Raw genomic sequence first — 15961 nt, forward strand, 5'->3', positions numbered from 1 at the left:
GTAATGAGAAGTGGGGTCCCCTGCAGGAGGCCAGCCCCCCTCAAGATCTGCAGACCTTCCAGGCCCCTCGACAGGTGGCCTGACGGACAGCGCCTGGTTGGTCTCACACTGCCCACATGTCAAGATCAAGGTCAAGCCGTGACCCTCAGCTGGGAAGCCTGGCAGGAGGACTGCACCAGTGTCCATGGCTCACGAAAGGCCCATGGGCAGCTGCCCACTCACACACACAGAGGTCGGCAACCCCAGCCCTCCAACCAGCCATTGGTCAGCTCTTCTGCCCACGGGCTGATGATACAAGTGGGCTGTCCACCCTCCAGCAGGGGTGGACTTCCTACACGGCCCGCCCTCCCAGAGGGTCCCACAACACCTCTCAGCAGAGCTGGAAGTGAGGCCCAGGCCCCCCAGGCTGAGTCCCCTCTGTCTTGCCCAGCACCCCAGGGCTGGGTCAGGCTGGGGACCACGGGTCACCTGGGAGCCCGCCCTGCCTCCCTGTGTGGTCCTCTGCTTACCTCCACCTCTCCGGGTTCAGGAGCTCTTCTTTGCTTCTCCTGCAAGCACAGGGAAGGGCCCCAAGACAATGAAAGGCCCACTCCCCAGGCTACACCTGCACCACTTCCCGAGGGACAGGCAGCTTACTCGGGGTCTGGCAGGGGCACAACGCCAGGGCTGCTGGCTCCAGGCCTGCTGAGGCTGGCCTCTAGCAACCAGGGGCAGGGTATGGTCACCCCACCCTCAGACCAGAACACAGAGGCACAGAGAGGCAAAGCAGCTGTCCCAGGGTCACACAGCTACCAGGTGGTGGAGCCAGGACCCAAACCCCAAAGGAGCCCCAGAGGCCCGTTTCCTGATTATAGGACTGACCGTGGGGTCACGTCCTGGTGTTCCAGTTATTTCCTACTCCTCCTTAGAAAGTGATGAAAAGATGAAAATCCCTCTCTCCTGACAGAAGGCTGGGCTGGGAAGGGTTGAAATGGCGCTGTGCTCGCACATCCCACCTCCCTCCTCGTCCCGTCCTGGGCCTCATCCCTGTCCCAAGACTGGACCTGGATGTGACAAGGCCTTCTGCCATGGGCACCCAAACAGGAAGCAGGTGCAGGGCAGCTCCCGGTCAGTCCCTGCTGCTGCCACTCTGGGTGTGTGAAGGTCCGTCTGGTGAAGTCCTGGTGGTGGCAGCCGGCTGCTGCCCCTCAGACTGGTTGGAGTGACCTTGAGAAGCAGACTTGGTCTCCCCACGTGGGCTGCACTTCCTGGTCTGGGAGCCCAGATGCTTGTCCCCTGAGACAAGGAGACTCAGACGAGCCCCAAGAGAAACCAGGACCTCTGGGGACCCTCCACCCATTGCCACAAGTCACCCCACTGTGCCCGTGTGCCCCCCAGGTCCACGTCCTCCTGCACGGCCTCCCACACATGCGGTCCTGGGTCTCCCCGCCCCCGCCCCCTCCGATACTGTTTTCAGCGGCTCTTGGCCAGGCGTGCGATGCAGGACTGAGCCGGGCGAGGTAGCACAGGCCCACGTCCCCGCAGGGCAGGAGGCTGAGGCAGGAGCTCAGGACCAGCCTGGGCAACATAGAGATCTGGCTTTTAAAAACGTCCTGAGGATGCGGCTCAGGGGTACAGTGCCTGCCTGGCACGCACAAGGCCCTGGTGCCATCCCTAGCGCTGCCAAACAAGTGTCACCTACACTGGGACTGAGAGGCCAGGCACAAGGGGCCAGGTCGCAGGGCCGGGCATCACAGCCATGAGCCCTGAGACCCAGGGCGATGACAGGCTGGGAGAGTCACTTGTCCTCCCAGCCCTTCGTCATCTCAACCACAGAGCCAGCCTCCCCCCAAAGCCCCTCCCGAGGGGCCTGAGGACGCTCCACCTTCTGGTCCTGACCCCTCAGACTTGACAAGCCCTGACCCCAAGAGCCAGCCTACTGCTGATGCTACAGGAAGCATGTGCCCACGGGACCCCAGCCCCAAGGCTGGAGGACGCCCACTGCAGGCCCGGGGGCCGAGGCCCCCATCAGCCCCTCCACAGGCCTCCTCTGCGGCACGTCCTGGAGTCCTCTGCCTGGCGAGCGAGACCCCTCGGGAAGTCCAGGTGCCATTCCACTCCTTCTAGCCCTGCTGGGTGCCGAGGACAGAGCCACCACTGAGCCACCCACAAGGACACAGACCACCCCCCAGGTGGGGGAAAGGGTCTTTGTCCTGCTTTGCCCAGAGGACGGGACTGGGCTGATGAGGTCCAGCCCTCCCGCCTGTCACCTGTCACACACCAGCTCCAGTTGGTCACCAGTTTGACTACCCCACGTTGAACCTCGATATGAACGAGACAGAGATATGCTGCTTCAGCGGAGCGCCTGTCCAGGAGGAAATCAGGAACTTCCTAAGCAAATGCAGAACGCCTTCCTGACCAACGTGAGGGACGCCACCCGCAGGGCAGGCAGGCGCAGGCCCAGGCGCAGGACGGGGCAGGCAGGCCTGAGGACTGCCACGGAGCAGAGAGCCTGGCGGTCAGTGTGAGGACACCAGGGTTCTGGGAGAACAGCAGGGCAAAGGCCTCAGACAGGAGCCAGCCCGAGAGAGGGACCTGGCCGAGGACAGTGTCCCGAGTGTCCAGGAGAGTGCCACAGGGTCAGCATGACCAGGTGGCACGGACCAGGGGCCATTCAAGGAACAGCCTGATTCACGAGGGCAGACCAGGTTTCAGGTCTGGACAGCCAGTCTCAAGTGGTCAAGGAGCCTTACGTGATGATTCCAGAAGGTACCATGTGGACTGCTGAGTGGGCAGTGGGCTCACAGACGTCCGCAGACCCCTGGGCGCAGGCCAGAGCGGAATGGAGGCACGCAGGAGCCACGGTCACATGGACACAGTCAGGTCACAGTGGGGCAGAAAGCCCAGACTCCCGGAGGCCAGGAAGGTGGAGCAGAGACCGGGCAGGCGCCCACCACGTGAGGGAAGGCCCTGGGAGGCCCGAGCAGGTGCAGAATGCAGGGAGGTGCCGTTTGGGGAGGGGAGGCTGGACGGCCACCAAACCTGCTGGTTTCACGGGTGTGGGGAAGGGGGCGCCACCAGGAAAGAGGCTGGAGAGGGTGGGGTGGGCAGGGCGGCCTGGTGGAGGGGGCGGGAATGAGCCTGCAGGGAGGGAGACTGACCCCAACTTTGGCGCTGACACCCACCCCGGCCCCTCATCTGTCCTGCTGAAGCCACAGGAGTGATATTCCGGGAAGCCAGTCGCCCCTTCTGCCCAGGAAAAGTCCAGGCGTCTTCCCAGGCCGGGCCGGGGCGGGCCTCCCGGCGGGCTCCTCCTCAGCTCCACACGGGCCTCCTTCCCAGGGGTCCCTCCAGAGCCCCATGTGCGCTCCCAGCAGCCGGAGCCCAGCCCAGCAGGCTCGCAGACCTGACCACGGGTCTGGGCTGCCAGGCCTCCCCCCTCGCCCTGCTGGCCTGCAGCATCCCTCGAAGCCTCCTGGACAGGTAGCTCCTCGTCCTGGTGCCAGCCGTAGGTGGAGCGCGGTGCAGGGGTGGAGGCTCTTCCCCGTCGGGGTGGTGCTCCCTTGCCCCACCCCAGGCCTGGCACACATCCAGAGGCCCTCCACAGGCAGGAAGGTGCCAAGCTCTCGGATCGCTCCCCCATGTGACGTGCTCCTTTGCATTTACACCCGTTAACGTGACCTGGTGGAAACGGTGTGTAGCACACCCCAGAGTGTCACACAGGTATTCCCAAACCCTCTTTCCCCACAGTCCTCGGCGGCCTGCCGGCCATTCATACCCATCATCCGGGAGAAAAATAACGTCTCTCTGTAATGCACACCTCTCTGTGGAGGCGCTATAAATATGTACAATGACATCGCCGGCAGTGGGGCCTGTGTGAGTGATGTAATCTTGGGGCGTTGCCTAGCAACCCCACAACGGCTGGGAGCTCCACTCCAGAGTGGGGTAAAGTCACATTTATGCAGTTCAGTTAATCAGCTTCCTGGCAACTCCGCCAAGATGATCTCATTTTATTCATGATTATTTTATGTGAAATGCACTTTTAGCTCTAAGAGAACACAAAGATTTAATTCAAAACCCGCTATCGCTTTATGTTTCCAGGGTGTCGTTAGCACGGCGTCCGTGCAAATAACCATGGTAACACATGGGTAATTAGTATATATGGCGTGCGGCATTAACACGGAGCCGGCCGCCTCCCAATCAGCGACGATCACCGTGTGTTATTACTGGAGTAATTACCTGCACTAACACGCAAATTGAACTAATGGTCAATTGAAGTAAAGTGAATGGCTTTTTATTCTAGTCCCTAAATAATGTGTCTGCTTGGCTGAGTGGTTCAAGGTAAATAAAACTCTTAAATTGGCGCCTCTCCACCGCCCTCCCGGTGGAGACTAGGATTTGAGGGTCCCTACATGGAGGGCCAGACCCGCGTGCTGGAGGCGCCTGCCTCCCACCAGCTCCACCTCCCTGAGGGGCATCCTGTGGGGGGCACCCACCCGTGTCCCTGAAGAGCTCTGGTCCTTATTAGGAGTCCAGAGGTCTGCCTGTCTTACTTGTCCACCCCGCCGAGGGAGGGCACAGAACTTTCCAGACTGAGGACAGAGGGCAGAAGGCAAGGGTCTTTCTCCCAGGGATGTTTCCTTGCCCCTGGGGTAGGTGGGGCAGAAGCCAATCTCTGGCTTCCTATTACAGGATGTGGGGGGAGGGGGGTCGAAGGTCACCTCTGCTCTTATTAACAGAGCATTTCTGAAATTCCATAAACTTAGAAAGTCTTCAAACAGGAAGTCAGGCTAGACCTCTCAAAGAGATGTGCACATTCCAAGTTGGAGCCTCTGCACGCCCTTCAGGGAGGGTGGGGAGCAGGGAGCAGCGAGCAGCTGCCAGGAGGGGCAGAGCAGGCTCCCGGGCCAGGTGCCCAGCGATGGGGAAAGGAGTGAGGCCAGCTGGTGAGGGGCCTGGTTTGAAGCAGTCCTGGGGGGCTGGCCGCCAGGTCTGGCTGATGACGCCCTGAAGGCAGACTCGAGTGCCAGGGCGCAGCATGGGGGCACCTGCCCAGCCTCTGAGCAGCGGGTCCAAGCCGAAACAGGAAGGCAAGGGAGGTCACCCTGCATAGGAGGCCAGAGCAGGAAGGTCACAGTCAGAGGGCAGCGGCAAGAAGGCCCTGAGACTGAGGGTGACCAGAGGGCTCTCTGGGACCACGCCCATCCTGTGATGCCCACAGTGCCCACATGGCAGGTCGTGAAACTCCCTCAGCCCAGGCACTGCTGCCGCCCAGAAAACACCAGGAGGCCTTCGGTCCCCAGAGGGACGGCCCGGAAGGGAACGGGCCCTCTCCAAAGGAAGGGCTCTGTGACCCCGAGGCCTGCAGGCACACCGCCCCACACAGGGCAGGGCCAGGTGCAGAAAAGAGGGGACACAGGGCCCGCAGGGACCAAAGCAAGACCTGCCCCCCCACGAGCACAGCAGTGGCGCCAGGGACGGACACCACAACCTGGACACCCGGCACTCCCTGTGGGAGTGGGACCCGCGTCCAGTGGGGCAAGGGACAAGGGAAGTGTCGGGCAGCCCTGACTGAGGGTGAGCTACAGGCACTGCAGCTGAGGAGGTGACCTCTTCCTTCCCAACCGGGTCTGCTGTGCCCACTGTCCCCAAGGCAGAAAGGCTACTTTGTCACCACATGCCAGCCAGGGCCCAGGGACAGATGTTAGACAGTGGTCAGGGCTGGACCTGAAGAAGAGTGGAAGAGGTAGGGGCAGTCGAAGCAAGCCCACAGCCTCCACCCCGGGACAAAGACGTGGAGAGGGAAGGATCGACCTTGCGTGGCGATAGGCAGAGACCCCGAAACCATGATGGTTGGGTTCCACAAAGACACCGGCAAAAATCTAACATCTGTGGAAAGGAAGTCACCAGGTGTGGGGCCACACCTGGTGTAACCCCAGCTACTCGGGAGGCTAAGGCAGGAGGCTCACAAGTTCCAGGTCAGCCTTGGCAACTTAGACCCTGTCACAAATAAAAAGTAAAAAGGGCAACGGGATGTAGCTCAGTAGTTAAGCACCCCTGGGTTCAGTCCCCAGTACCAAAAATAAATAGAGTGAATAAGACACCAATGCATTTGACAATTATATGGAGTTAGACGAAAGGGGCCAGTTCTTCAGAATAAATAAACAAGTGACACATTGAGCCAAATTCAAGAGGAAATGGAAAACTAACAGACAAAGAAGAACTGGTCCTGGAATCACGACACAAACTTAGTCAGTAGCTTAAACAGGACTTCCATAAGAGAGCCCAAGGACTGGGTGACGCAACCTCTAAGTCCCACTAAAGGCATAAGAACCGTGATCCCAGACCTGTAGACTTCACCAGAAAACAAAGACCAGATGTGCCTCAGTCCTTTTGTAAGGGTAGCATGAATTGGAAATCAAGCTCTAAAATAAACGTATGGGAGAACTCAGGCAGGATTTGAGTGAGGGACCAAAGTCCTCACATTCAAGGACCAAGGTTGGAAAAGAGCGGGGACCAACTTAGATTTTACAGCTCAGGGACCTTGTAGTCCCAGCCCTGGACAGAGAAGAATAGATATGGAGATGGTCATACACAAATACACTGACTCCAGCAATAAAAAGGACAGCTTATCATTAAAGATTTCTCTTCATATCAGAAATACAGATTTTACTGTCATTAGAAAAGCAACCAGTGTAATCCACCACCTTAAGAAGAAAGAGCAAACAAGAATCTTACCACACATACAAAGACTTGAGAAAAGTGAACATCCACCCAAAATTAACACTAAAATTGTTCTTAGCAAAGTGGAAATAAGAGAACTTCCTTGATGTAAGAGTACCCACAGGAAGATAGCACTCCTCGTCCGTAACGGACAAGTGTGGAAGACTCTCCCTCCAAAACTGGAAGCCAGGCAAGGGACTCCCCTCACCATGTCTATTCCACATTGTGATAGCAGCAGTAGCCAGTGCAATAAAGTAAGAAAAAGAAATAATAGGTGTAAAGACAAGGAATCCAAAGGTGAAACTATCATTTTTCAAAGATAGCATGATTGTATACATAGATCTAAAATAACCTATATAGGTCAATGATTATGATTACTAAAAGTTTAATAAGGTTGTTGGATATCAAATCAACATATAAAATATTTATTTCTATGTAATGATACTAAATGAATAAAATCAAAATTTAGGACTGGGGGTGTAGCTCAGGGGTAGAGCACTTGCCTAGCGTACACAAGGTCCCAGTATTCAATCCCCAGTGACAAAAATTTAAATAATACCACTTCCACAACATCAAAAGATGCCAGGTTCCTAGAAATTGGTCTAGTTGAGTATGTAAAAAAATCTCTAGAAAAAATTATATAACTTCATTAATAAACATTAAGGAAGACCCAAAAAATTGGGGGGCATGGATCATGGCCATGATCTAGTAAACTCAACATTATGAAGACATTAATTCTCCCAAATTGATTCTGTTAAAGTCAGGTTTCTCAACATATAGCTATCCACAGTAAAACCCACTCTTTTCTGATATGTAGCTCTGTGTGTTTTGACAAACTGAAATGGTCATGTGATCAGCACCATAATCAAGATGTAGAGCAATATCCACCTTCGGGATTTCCCAGACCCCTCTGTGGTAAATCTGTGCCCAGCTCCAGCCCCTGGCAAGCACTGATCTATGTTTTGCCTCTATATTTTTGCCTTTTCTACAATGTTATATGTGTGTGAGCAGTCGTGGGCGTGATGTACTGGGGATTGATGGATGTACCACTGAGTTACAGCCCCATCCTTTTTCCTTTCTATTTGGAGACAGAGTCTCACTAGGTTGCCAAGATTAGCCTGGAACTTGTGACCCTTCTGCCTCAGCCTCCCGAGTTGCTAGAATTACAGGTGTGCACACTACACCCAGCTCAGGATGTGATTTCAGCTCTAAGATGTAAACCAGTCTTTGGGTTTGGCTTTTAGTCAGCCTAATTCGTTTGGAATTCATTCATAATCTTGCACGTATCAATAGCTCATTCATTTTTGTTGCTGAGTAGTATTTTACTGCTTGCGTGTACCACGGTTTAAAGGATATTTGAGTCGTTTCCAGTTTGGAACAATTATAAACCAAGCTGTTGTAAACACTAATTCACAGATTCTCATGTGATTTATCTTGAGTGAACACGGAGGAGTGGGACTGCTGAGTCACATCATAAGTATATGTTTAACTTCACAAGAAACAGACGGACTCTTCCCAGAGTGGCGGCGCCATCTTGGGCTCCCATTCGTAACGTCTGGGAGCACCATTTGCTCTGCATCCTCACCGATCTTTGGCCTTTTCAGGACTTCCAGTTGCTTTTGCTTTTGTTTTACGAGATGCTGAGGATGGAACCCAGGGCTTGGTGTATGCTAGGCAGGTGCTCCACCTCTGAGCTGCATCCCCAGTCCCTAGAACCAGTTTTTAAGAAGTCATGTACGCATTGCGGTGTCTCATCTCAGCACTTACCTGTGACTAACCACATTAAGCATGTTTTATGTCCTCATTTGGCATGCACATATATTCTCTTGATGAAGTGTCCAAATATTTTGCCCACTTTTTATTTGCCTTGTTTACTCACTAATGAGTTGTGAGAATGTTTTATGTATTCTGGATATAACACTTTTTTCGGATTCGTGTTTTGAAAATATTTTCTTCAAACCTTGTGTATTGTCTTTCCATTTAGAGTTTAGATTTTTTTTAAGGCTGGTAGTCTAATCTACCAAATTTTTAATGAATTGTGATTTTATTGTCAGATATAAAAAATGTTTGCCAAAACCAAGATCATAGAGGTTTTTTTTTTTTTTTTGCCTCTTTTTGTCTAGAAACTTTATGGTTTTAAATATAAAAGTTGGTTCCATCTTTTCCTTTTTTTTTTAACAAGAGATGGGGTTTCGCTAGGTTGCCCAGGTTAGAGTGCAGTGACTGTTCACAGGCATGATCCCACAACTGATCAGGGTGTGCCACCTGGTGGTCCCCTGCTCCTGGTAAGTCACCACACTGATGCCAAACCCAGCGTAGACCCCTGATTGGCAGAGTGCACTGCAGTTTCCAATTCCTGGGCTCAAGCAATCCTCCTGTCTCAGCCTCTCAAGTAGCGAGGACTGTAGGACTCAATCTTCCATTTGGAGTTTATTTCTGTATCAGATGTAAGGTATGAATTAAGTCTGTTTTTCTTTCTTTCTTCCCTTCTTTCTTCTTTTCTCTTTCTGCATAGGAATGTCCAATGATTCCTGAATTTTATATGAAAGAGTATCCTTCCAAATTGAATTATTTCACACTTTTGTGAAAAATCAATTGAGTATATACATAAAAAATTGTATATACAATTTAGCAAATCAGTTAAGCATATAATTGGGGTCCATTTTGAATTCCATTTTTTTTTTGTTCCCACTGTCCTTTGCTAGTACCACACTATCTTGATTAGTGTAGCTTTAAAGTTTGTCTTAAAATCAGAGAGTGTGAGTCATCCAAGTCTTTTAATTGTGGGTTGTTGTTTTTTTTAAATATATTTTGGCTCTTCTAGGTCCATTGCCTTTTCATGGATTTTAAAATCAGCTTGTTGGTTTCTATAGACATTTCTCCTGAGATTTCCATTGGAATTATATTAACTCTCAAATTCTGGGAGAAATGTTCATATTAAGTATAGTCCCCCAATCTATAAAAATGGTATATCTCTCCATTTACCTAGGTTTCAATTTCCCTCATTGGTGTTTCATATAAAGATCTTGTACATGCTTAGTTAGATTTGTACCTAAATATTTTATGGATTTTGGTGCTATTATACATGGCATTTTTTTCACATTTTAATTTCCAGTGATTTCAAGTCCCTAAGATTTCAATTACTTCATCATATATTTAACCTTGTATCTTGTGACCTTGCCAAATTTACTTGTTAGTTTTAGTAAACATTTCATAGATTCTTCAATATTTTCTTAAAGACAATAATGAAAATAGAAATAATTTCTTTTCATTTCCAATCTAAGTATCTACACATGTATATTTATATGTATATATGTAAACGTGTGCGTACGTTTTACTTGATTCTTTTTCCTGCCTTACTCTTTAGTACAATATTGTTAGGAGTAATGACACTGCATATCCTTGCTTTCTTCTGATCTTCAAGAAAAATATTCAGTATTTCATCATTAATTATATTAGCTATAGGTTTTTTGTAGATGACCTTTATAAAAATGAGGAAGATCACTTCTCTCACTGATTTGCTGAGAATTTTTCATGAACAGATGCTGAATTTTGTCAAAAAATTTTAACATCTATTGGTGTGACCATATGGTTTTTCTTGTTTAATCTACTGATATGATTAATTGGATTAATTTTTAAATGTTGAATCAGAATTTCATTCCTGGGATAAATCCCACTGGCCATTTATTCTTTTTACATTTTGCTGGATTTGACTTTTGAATATTTTATCAAGGATATTTATGTCCATGTTCATACGGGAATTTGGTCTGTAGTTTTCTTATAATATCTTTGTCTTGTTTTGGTATCAGGGCAATATTGACCTCATAAAGAGTTGGGTAACTGTTCTCCCTCTTCCTTTCAGGAAGAGATTCTGTGTGATTGGCATTATTTCTTTCTTATGTGTTTGGTAGACTTCACCAGGAATGACATCTAAGCCAAGAGTTAGCTTGTTGTTGGACGGGTTTTAATAATTCTTTAATATCTATTAATTTCCTTAATATCTACATAGGACCATCTATTTTTTCCTGGGTGGGCTTTGGAATTATCTTTTGAAGAATTTGTCTACTTCTAAGTGGTAAAATGTATGAACATAAAATTGTTGCCCTTTTGGCGTCTGCAGAACCTGTAATGATGTTCCCCATTTCTTTCCTGATGTGGCAATTTATGTCTTTTCTCTTTTTTCCTCATTCAGTCTAATCACAAGTCTGCTAATTTTATCAATCTTTTTCATAAAAGTAGCTTTGCTTTCCTTGGTTATTTTTTTTCTATTTCACTCGTCTTTACAGTTTCCTTCCTTTTTGTTTTGAGTTTAATTTGCTCCTTTTTAAAAGTTTCTTCTGATGAATATTTAGATCATTGGCTTTTTTTAATATAAGCATTTAATGCTAGAATTTCTTTCTATTATTTTAGCTATATCAGAAAGATCAATATATTGTATTTTAATTTTCATTCCATTCAAAATATTTTGCATTAACCTTGGCCTTAGCCATTCCAGTGCTAGCTGTGTGGCCCCAGGTGAATGGATGAGCAGGGATTGCAGGGGCTGGGGGAGAGGAGGGGACTCCAGGGTGGTGTCCAGTATCTTGCTGAGATTCCACCCACCCCAGGCCAACCCCCAAAGAGCAGAGGGGAGGCGGGCCAGCCTCCACCAGGCCACCTGAAGGCTCCTTTTTGGCTCAACCCTCCTCAGATCAGTCTGCCTGGTATGGCACTAGGCGCACAGCTTCCTGATGCCTGGGCGCCTCTCTGGCACCAAGGGCCACTTAACTTGGGGTCCCAGAGGAGAGCTAGCGCTTCCCAACCATTACCCCCTGAGCCCACGAAATTCCTGTCATAGCAAGGAGTATATAATTCCTTATCCAAGGTCACCCAGCCAGGAGGGTCCAGGCCAGCCGAGCTTCAGGGCAGGGGTCTTACCTTTTTGACTCACAGAGGTGTCCCTGGGGTTCAGGGGACACTTGTTGCAGAAAGGAAGTGAGCAGGGAGCCAGGGCCAGGGCTGAGCTGCCTGGCTCTGGGGTGACTCGGAATTGCCTGCCTGCTGAATCTCCTGCGAGTTCCTTCCTCCAGTCTAGAACCCAACCAAGGGGCAAGGGTGCTTTAGAGGAGAAAGACCAAGTCCTGCTCCCACGGCTGGCAGTGAGCTGGACACAAAGACTGGCCCTGTCCCCGGGTTAGGAGGATATCGCATCCCATGCTTCCCCATGCCCCTCCTGCTGCTCCTGCTACAAGGATGGAGGCAGGGGAGTGGGCCGGCTCACGGGGTGTGACCTGGAAGCGCGGCTCCCCGGAGCACTGGCAGGCATCCTGCTCAGCCCCCCACGCTGTGCCAGGGCCAAGGTGGCCTTTCCCAGGGGAACTGCAGGTGCCTCCCCCAGGGCCCCGGCTGGGGAAGTGGCTGGCCTGCCTGCGCCCTCCCCACCCCCCAGACCCTCCCTCCCGGCCACACATGCTTCCTGTTGTCTCCATGACACCGTGTTCCCGTACCACATCAGCCACACTCAAGTGCCCGCCACCCTCCCTGGCGCTGACTCACTCCCTTGATGCCACTTGAGACCCACAGGCAGCATGCCCTCTGCCCTCCGCAGAGCTCCCGGCCTCCCACAGGCTGCCCGGAGCCCCGCACCTCAGCAAGGGCTCATCTCAAGGGTGCTCGGCAGCGGCCTCGGCTCCGGCTCTCCACCGCGGACTCTCCACCAAGGACTCTCGAGACGCAATTACCCTGGGATTTTTATGGGACGCGGGACCACAGGGACCACACAGTCCTCCAGGAAGGAGCCGGCGGGATGCCGTCCCTCCCGAGCCCACCCCCTCTTCAGGGGGGAGGATGGAGACGCAGGAAGGAGCAGCAGAGAGAGCGCCTGGGGGCCGGGGGTTCCACACGCAGCCCTCCCTCCCCCACAGCGGTCCCTTGGCCTCAGCACCCCCAACCCGCCAGCCCCCCACCTCCACGGCCACCTGGGTCCAGGCCACGTCACCCTCCTCCCGTGTCCCTGCTCCCCCACCCGAGGCCACCTCCCGCCCCCGAATCTACCAGGCCTCCCTGCCCGCCCCGTTCCCCTGCGCCTGTGAGTCCTGACCTTCGTGGACACTGCCTCCTCGGGAAGCCGGCCTGGATGCACAGGTGGGCTGGGATGCGCCCCGTGCCCTGTGTCCCATCCTCTGTCCTCCAGGGTGCACAGCTGTCCCAAGGCAGCTCACAGCCAGTGTGCAGGACACAGTCACAAGCGAGGGTGGAGGGAAGTGCCAGAGTGCTGTCCCGGGCACTCTCCAGGGTCCCTGACTCTGGGAGGGCAGGCCCCACCCACAGAAGCAAGGCAGGACCCCCAGGCGGCAAGCTCCAGGGTCAGGCCCTCAGTGTGTCCGCAGTGAGGGAAGAGCCACGTCCTGGGGGAACTGAAGGGCATACACTGGCCTCAGGAAGGGTGCGGAGGAAGCATTCCAGGCAGGGGCCTCCTTCACCCAGAAACAGGTGAGGCCAGGCAGGTGCCATCTTGCAGGCTCAAGAGGGCAGAGAACGGCACTTCAGCTTGACTCAGAGCACTGGGAGCCATGGAGGGCTTGAGGCAGGGGAGGGTCATGGTCAGGACAGATGGCTTCTACAAACCCTGCCCCACATCCCCTTACCTACCCCCACCTGTACCCCAGGACAGGTGGGAGGCTCCTGCCACTTAAACAGCTGATGTCCACCTGGACTGACAGGTGGCTTCAAGACTGGGCAAGACTGGTCCACGTTTAGGACCAACTGAACTCCCCAGGGTCCAGCTCCACACCCCGGCCATTCAGAAGGAGCTGACAGAAGAACTGAGACGCAGCCCAAGAACCGAGCCAACGACAACCATCCACGCCCCTGGCCACCAGCCTGCGGTCGCCCTTGAAGTCGCCTGGGCCTCCCTTTCGGGGTGCAGCTGGAATTCTGGCCCTGGACCCTGGGTTCTTCCTCCTCACAAGCCCCCACCTGGCGGGGGCCCTGCCAAGGCCCCAGGGGCCCAGCTGCACCCCCGGGCAGTGCTGGCACCAGACCCCCGATCTCACGCGGCACGAGCACAGGGGCGCCCTGAGCGAGGCTCCCTCCACACCGGCCTCGCCAGCTCCTGCCTTCTCTTTATGTGGCCACCACCATCAGCGCTGGCCACTCTGCGCTCTTGGCTGTGCTGTCTGAAGCCCCCTTTGCACTGCTGGAGGAGCAGGAGGGGCGGGGGCAGCCGGGGCACAGAGGATGCAGGACGGGGAGGGAGGGCACAGGGGCGTGGGGACATGCCTGGGTCCCCAGGGTCCTCACCACGGAAGGCAGGAGGGGTGGCCTGGGGAAGTGACTCACCCCCCTGAGCTCAGTGGCCACAGTTCCTGTGCCTCACCTTGGCCCCCAGTCCCCTGCTCTGGGCTCTGGCCCTCAGCCTCCTGGCCAGGCCCTTGGGTCTGCACCCGCCACACACCCGTCTGAGCTGCCACCCTGCAGCCTGCTCCGAGGAGCGGTCCCCTGTGCCCTCTGCCCAGCTGAGGGGAGGGAGCAGGAAGAGCTGGTGGAGCCCGAGGCCAGGTCCAGGCCACTCCCTCCACTGCCGCAGGACCAGCAGCTCCCACCCCAGGGAAAGCACCTTGGCACGTGCCTCCCGTGATCCTGCTGCCAGGCACCCCTCTCCCCCGCCTGGCTCTCCACACGCCACGGTCTCCACCTCTGGCCCTCTGTCTGTCTGTCCTTCTCTCACCCTCCCTCTCCCCAGCGCCTCTAATGGCACCAGCCTGGGGGCAGCAGGGGCCCGCAGGCCGCAACCCTCCCTGATCCCGCTCCTTTATTTACACCCGCGCAGCAGCAATTCAATCTGAAACAGTGCTGTGTTTTCGGAGGCGTGCGGCCGAGAAATGGATGTTTGTGTTAATCAATCTTGCAGGAGCCTGCGGCTCCGGAAGGTGCCGCACGAGGGATTTCTTCCACTGATGGATTGGAGTCCGAGCAGGGAGGGATGAGGAGGAAATCAAACACCCTGCCTGCCTGAAGCCCTTGGCGGTGGGTCGGCCCCCCAGGCACATTTCGGGGTCCTGCACTCCAGGGGCCCCATTACCATCTCCTCATCCAACACGGAGCCAGGCTGGGGACCGGGACTCCTGTGCCGGTCCCGGGACTTGGGGGTCACCTCCGGATGGGAGGTCTGGGGACACTCCGACCTTGCCCCACCGCCCTCTGCGCCCAGCTGGGAGGCCCGAGGCCTCCAGAGGCTCCAGGGCTCTACCCCGAGGACCGTGTGGCCCAGGCCTGCACAGCTGGAGGCCGGGCTCGGGTGGAGCGGCGGGTCTGCCAGCTCAGCCGGCGGAAAGGAGGCTGGCCCACGGTACGGAGCCGCGAGCCATCGCTGATGCCAGCAGCGGACCAGGAGGGCTCCTGCTGCGGTCAGCCCGGCCCAGCCTCTCCTGACCTCCGGGCCAGCCCTGGGAGAGCTCCTGTGGGAGGCTCCTCAGGGCGGGCTGGGCTGACGCCGCTCCCCAGACCCTTCACAGGAGAACTCTGAGGCTGACAGGCAGCTGGACCGCCCAGCGGGAGGCAGAACCGGAACCCAGAGCCAGAGCCAGGCCCAGCCGCCCTCTGCAGTCCAGGGACCTGGAGCTGGCTGAGTGTCGCCTGGCAGGAGCATGAGCCTGGGCGTCCCTGGGGCGGCCGTCCCACCACTTCTGGATGGAGGGAGTCTCGCCTCCAGGGAGAGGACTCTGGCCCAGACCCACCCAGGGGCCGCTTGACGCCTTCCCCCACGGGCAGAGCCCTTGCCGTCCCCAGGAACAGCGACCTCAGCACACACAGGTGCGTCCCTCTCCACACCACATGGGCACTGCTGACTGAGTACCTGCCGGTGGCCGACCCCCCATGCCTGGTGCCAGGCGTGCAATGGTGACCCCGTCCCTGGGTGTCCTTCCCCCTCAGAGGCCACGCCTGCAGACGGGGCTGACCACTTCTCAACAGTAAGGGGCGGTCACAGGAGGGGACCCCTCCAAGGCCTCTGGCCGCTCTCTCAAGAGGCCTGGTGGCGGCAGAGCTGTGATTTGGGGCAAAGCCACCAGGACAGGAGCCGGAAAGGGGACACCTGCTGCCTGGGCCTCTGCTCACTCAGTTGGGCCTCAGCGTCTCCACCTGTGAGACGGGTCAGAAGAACACGGTCAGCGTGGCTGCCACCCAGGGCACATGATGGGAGGCAGGGGTCAGTGGGCACCATGGGGTGTGGCCTAGCCCTGCGGCAACCTGGCCTCTGCGCACCCTGCTGGAATGCACT

General features: G+C 54.7%; 1 long non-coding RNA gene across 1 annotated transcript; it reads left to right on the forward strand.

Annotated features, from left to right (window-relative positions):
• The first annotated feature begins 1777 nt into the window (after positions 1 to 1777).
• LOC306644613 lies at positions 1778 to 8658 on the forward strand. Its single transcript, XR_013759422.1, has 3 exons — positions 1778 to 2427; positions 2460 to 2966; positions 7795 to 8658. It is a non-coding gene; the product is annotated as an uncharacterized lncRNA (long non-coding RNA).
• Positions 8659 to 15961: the final 7303 nt, after the last annotated feature.

Source organism: Sciurus vulgaris, assembly GCF_902686455.1.
Source record: "Sciurus vulgaris genome assembly, chromosome: 15".
NCBI classification, from domain to species: domain Eukaryota; kingdom Metazoa; phylum Chordata; class Mammalia; order Rodentia; family Sciuridae; genus Sciurus; species Sciurus vulgaris.